We start from the raw sequence: 6,000 nt of genomic DNA, 5'->3' as shown, positions 1-6,000 counted from the left end.
TAGAGTTTCTTCCTGGAGGCTGAAACCTTGAGGGTCAAACGTGCCAATAGAGAAACAGCGCTTTAGTGACATAGTAAAAACATACCCTCCCCCTCATTATCATAACACAACAGGTGTGGGCATGAGGAGGAGGAGGGACTAGGACAGGTGGGTGGTGCTAAGGTGGTGGAGGAGGTGCTAAGGTGAGAACCAGGTATACTTAATGAACTGGAGGCGTGTCCACATAAAAACATAATTTTAACACTTTCTGTTCCGTTTTTTGTGGACATACAAGGTTTCCACCGACAGCAACGATATACAAGAACATAATATTTGTACATAATCTGTCAAAAGGATAAAACACAGAAAAGCTGTAGAGCTTATTTCCAGTGTGGTAATTTGAGTGCAAATGTATGTAAACTGCCACGTAAAAAGCCATGTGCTTTGGGGATGAAGGGGTGGGGGGGGTGTAGCAGAGACATGTAGCCTACAGAAAAATAAAATCAATTACAAATACATTCATACAGTTTAAACGTGGCAGAGCCACATGATCAGATTTGTGTATATCTATAAACAAAAGCATATTGTAGCCGGTTGGAGTCAGGAGGGCAGATATTGGATGTGCAACCCTGCACAGCACCATCACATGGGTACTGCGTGTGTGTATCTGTGTGTCTGTGTGTGTGTGTGTGTGTGTGTGTGTGTGTGTGTGTGTGTGTGTGTGTGTGTGTGTGTGTTTGTGTGTGGGGGGGGGGGGGTAGTTAAAAAGCAGGGCTGAGAGATAACAGGGGGGTGGGGGGGGGGCGGTGGTCGGGGGTTATTCCTCTCTCTCTCACCACTCCTACTGGCCTGATGCTGGTGAAGTGCATTCCGCTGATAAGCCTCACAACAAACGGATCTTTGGACCTCACGGGAGTTCAGACACATCAGGACACACACGCGGCCTGACGGACTGACAGACGGACTGACAGATGAGTCTCTCTCTCTCTCTCTCTCTCTCTCTCTCTCTTTCTCTCTCTCTCTCTCTCTCTTTTCTCTGTTATAATATAATAGCAGTGTAATAACGCATTTATAACATTGTTATTACACTGCTGTAACATTGTAACAAATGCAAATTACCCTCTCAAGAGTTACAAATGGATAAAACAAGCTATGGATTCTATCTGTCTGCAGCCTTGCATTGTTTTTTTGGGTGGTTTCTCTGTCTCCCTCTCTCTCTTTCTCTCTCTCTCTCTCTCTCTCTCTCTCTCTCTCTCTCTCTCTCTCTCTCTCTCTCTCTCTCTCTCTCTCTTTCTCTCTCTCTCTCTCTCTCTCTCTCCGTCTCGGCTTCCTCTATTTGTTTTCCTCCTTGTAACTTTTTGGGGATGTCCACATCAGTCGTCTGCAGGGATTGTGTGTGTGTGTGTGTGTGTGTGTGTGTGTGTGTGTGTGTGTGTGAGTGTGTGTGTGTGTGTGTGTGTGTGTGTGTGTGTGTGTGTGTGTCATTACAACAACACCATAGCAGCAGCTAGAGAGTTAGAATGAATGGTAGGACGCAGGTACAGACCTGTCTTCACTGTGGTCGCTTAGGTTGTTTGCACAACAGTTCAACAAAACAGAGGTGACATGTTGCAACGCTCACAAGTCACAAGGAGAAGGTTTGTGCAGTGAGAGATACAACTCGATAGATATATCCCCCCTCAAGAGGGTGTTTTTCAAGCAATAACAGGGTCACAATGGTAAGGGGATGAATGGGTTCGGTTGACAGACGGAGAGACAGTGGAGAGGATTTCGACACCAGCAGAGCAGATATAGGGGTCTTTTGTGACCAATGTGCACGTCAGAATCTCAAGGCACACCTGGATTAATAGTGAAAATAGCAGATCTAAAAACTCATAACGCATCATGTTGTGAGCTTGGGTTGGGTATTTTCACTTTTCTGGAAATGTAAAATAATAATAGCTAATAAATTCAAAATTTTTGCCAACAATGACGTGCCCAAAGTAGCGAGGCCAGGTTGAAGGAAAATATATATATTTTTTAAAGGTATATAGAATGTGCCTCTATATTTGGAAAAGAGTCTGCCTGATTTTGTAGCCTACATTTGAAAATAATTCATAACTTTTTTGTACAGTTGTGTTACAGTAATGCGTGGTTGTCACTAAATCCATGGCTCCGTCCTCACACCATTTGAGAACCACTGGCTCTAGACGGCTGCACCTCCACTGGTGGTGACCAGTACCACTGGTTTCAATAGGCGTTTGACCCATTAAGACCGGCAACCCATCTGTGTGTCATTTTTAGATGTCTTTAGCAGACACAATAGCAGATATACAAGCTCATAGCGCGGCAGTCGGTGCCACGCTATGAGCTTGTAGATCTGCTATTTTTGAAAAATCGTGAAAATTCATGCAAATCTTGGAATATATATTGTTTTAAGCGGACATTTGTAAAATATTTAGTCCCAGGGACCCCCAGAAGCAAAGATTTGAGTTACAAATGTCCGCTTAATTTTTCTTAATTAAATATTTGCACACATTTTCATGATATTTAAAAAAAATAGCAGATCTACAATTGCTCGTAGTGCGGCACTCGGTGCTGCACTATGAGCTTGTATATCTGCTATCTTTTAATAGTCCAAAGAAATCCAAAAATTACACACGGATGCGTTCCCGGTCTTAAAGGGTTAATAGCTGTAATCTATGACCTTTGACCAGAGGAATTAAGTGTTTATTGATTATTTATTTGATTTGCAAACCTTGTGCTTTTGGGTGTGGTGCAAGATTTAACCTTTAGTAGGTTTGTACTGTAACTGGCACCAAGTCCAGATGAATGTCGACAAGGAAGACATTTCTGTAATCTCTTGTCAATAATTGCAATGATAATAATAATGATTGCCATGTGGTCAGAAGCCAATGAACATTGTGACTGCAGCAGCTTGAACCATTCATTCTAGTAGCACTGATCAATACTTGTATTGATAGTCTAGACTCTAGTCCAATAGTCCGATAATCCAATCCAATCCACTTTATTTATAGAGCACATTTAAAAACAACAGTGTTGAACCAAAGTGCTGTACACTCAGTAAAATACTAAAATAAACAAGAGAACACACACAATGACAAGACAACGATTGACACAATGCCTGGGGGAAGCAGCAGCTTCTCAATCTGAACTTTCAAACGCCAAGGAGAACAAGTGAGTTTTCAAACGTGATTTAAACACAGGCAGGGTTTGAGACACTCTAACATGGGGTGGCAGCTTGTTCCACAATGTGGGCGCTATGGAGGAAAATGATCTATCTCCCCGTGTTTTCAACTTTGTTGCTGGGACCTTAAGGAGTGACTGGTCAGTAGACCTCAAGACCCTTGTACCATTATTGGGAGGTAGAAGTTCGGATATGTATAATGGTGCCAGCCCATTTAAGACTTAAAGACAAACATTAAAGTCTTAAACTGAATCCTGTAACGAACAGGGAGCCAGTGTAGGGAGGCAAGAATAGGGGAGATGTGATCATATTTCCGTGCCCCTGTTAAGAGGCGAGCGGCCGCGTTATGGACTAACTGTAGTCGTGACAAGCAGGCTTGGCTAATGCCAACATAAAGTGCATTACAGTAGTTGAGTCGGGTTGAGATAAAAGCATGGATAAGACGTTCAAAATCAGAGAGTAGCACTGATCACCTGAAACATTGCCTACTGGCTCACTGTCAGCTAAATACTGTACTAATAATGGATTTCTAATAATGTATGATTCGTTTTAGGCTTGTATTTAATCTGTTAAGTCCAGTAATAGTTTAGTTAGATCAGGGATAGGCAACTTTGATGATGGAGAGGGCCGCTATATATCCACACTCACTCCAGAGGGCCACTATATATCCACACTCACTCCAGAGGGCCACTATATATCCACACTCACTCCAGAGGGCCACTATATATCCACACTCACTCCAGAGGGCCACATTGCATATACTGTCGGGTCACACAAAAGTAGCAAAATAGTCGATAGCAGATCTACAAGCTCAAAATGTGTTGCACTGCGACGCGTTTTCAGCTTGTAGATCTGCTACTTTTTCCTTTTTTAAATTGGAATCCTGATTATTATTTTTTGCTATTTTGGGATTGGAATCCTGACATGTAACATTTTTTTTGAATTTCAAATGCATTTAGTTATACTTATGGAACTAACTATATAACTTATATACTGTACTGAAATACATTGGACATAAAAAAAGACAATAGAATTTTAATACTAGTCATTAAGCTACTAATATAGACTGAAGTAATTAAAGCGGGTCATGTTTGCATGTTTGGAATTGTAACAGCTGAAATAAATAATATATCAGTAATCTGATATTAACCTGCGGGCCACATTAAGTGAAGGTGGGGGCCTCATGTGGCCCCCGGGCCGCCAGTTGCCCATGTATGAGTTACTGTACATTACATTACATTACATTACAGTCATTTAGCAGACGCTTTTATCCAAAGCGACTTACAATAAGTGTATTCAACATAGGTAGGGAACGAAACTACTAATCACCAGAAGTCTTAAGTGCATTTCCTGCATAAACAAGCAACCAAGAGTATACCTAGCGCTAAGGTAAAAGTGCAATATGTAGATCAATTGAATCTCACGGCTCTCGTCAATATTTCTTTATCAGTGCAGTTAATCATTTCCTTGAGTTCTTGGCATGTTCAACTACTACTATACGCACCGAGTTATGCAAGAATATCTGTTTAATAACTACAATGAACTATAACAATGTACCGCCTGTCGGGTGGAAACCTCATATGTCCAAAGCTGTTATTCGAATCCAAAAATAGCAAAAGTAGCAGATCTACAAGCTCGAAGCGCGGCGCAAACTTGTAGATCTGCTATACTTTTGATGCTTTTGTATGACGCTGTAGATCAAGCAGGGCGTTAATTTACGAATAAACACAAAAGGTTAAAATATGGAAATAAGAGGTTTCTGCCCGACAGCAACGATATGATCTGTTATTAACCCTTTAAGGCCGGGAAGGAAACGCATGTGTGTCATTTTAAGGTTTCTTTGGCTATTCAAAAATAGCAGATCTACAAGCTCATAGCCCGGCACAGAGTGCCGCGCTATGAGCGGCACAGAGTGCCGCGCGGACAAATACATATTATTTTGGGGGTCCTTGACACAAAAAGTTTGAAAACCATTGATAATAATAATGAGCAACATAAGTAAAAAAAATATGAAAAAAAACTTTAGGAATAAAAAAACATTTACAAGACATTTGTAATAAGTAATAATTTGTAAAAAAAATTTAGTTAAAAACTTTCGCTTTAAAAAAGTATATATATATTCAACCTAAAGATTTGCACACATTTTCACAATTTAAAAAATAAATAGCAGATCTACAAGCTCATAGCGCGGCACTCGGTGCCGCGCTATGAGCTTGTAGATCTGCTATTTTTATATAGCCAAAGAAATCTTAAAATGACACAGATGCGTTCCCGGCCTTAATGGGTTAAACTTAGGGCTGGGACAGAGAGAAGAGCAGCACACATTTCTCTATGCCAGTGCTGTCAAAAATCATCAATAGAAATAGGGAGATAAAGACGGCCAGAGACACACAGCGAAGGTCGTCGGGAACGGTGCTCGAACTCGCGGCGCACTGTCAGGCCACATTAGAGCCTATAGGTGCCCGGACCGCTAGGCCAGCGGCAATATGGGCAATTTGATATGAAAAAGATCTTAAAAGTCCTTAAATGGAAATGCGCAGATACCCTGTATTGTATACACTTATACCGTATGTTGGTTTGTTTACTGTCGAGTGAGAAAACAATGTTGCACATTAGGCTAAATCATCTGGGGACCCCCCTAAAATAATTTGGAGACCCCCCTGGTGGTCCCGACCCCCGGTTTGGGGGAACCACTGGAGTATGAGACAGAGTGAAAGCATATTGTTATACTGTGTTCAGTGCTGATGCAATAATCATGATAACCTGGCAGTCATTGAGTAGTAGAGTTTGGCTACGTTGTAACCTTTGTTCTCCTTTCTACACAGCTACATATT

This window comes from Gymnoscopelus braueri (genome assembly GCF_963280865.1).
Source record: "Gymnoscopelus braueri genome assembly, chromosome: 2".
In the NCBI taxonomy this organism is placed as follows: Eukaryota; Metazoa; Chordata; class Actinopteri; order Myctophiformes; family Myctophidae; genus Gymnoscopelus; species Gymnoscopelus braueri.
This window is presented reverse-complemented; position numbering follows the sequence as displayed.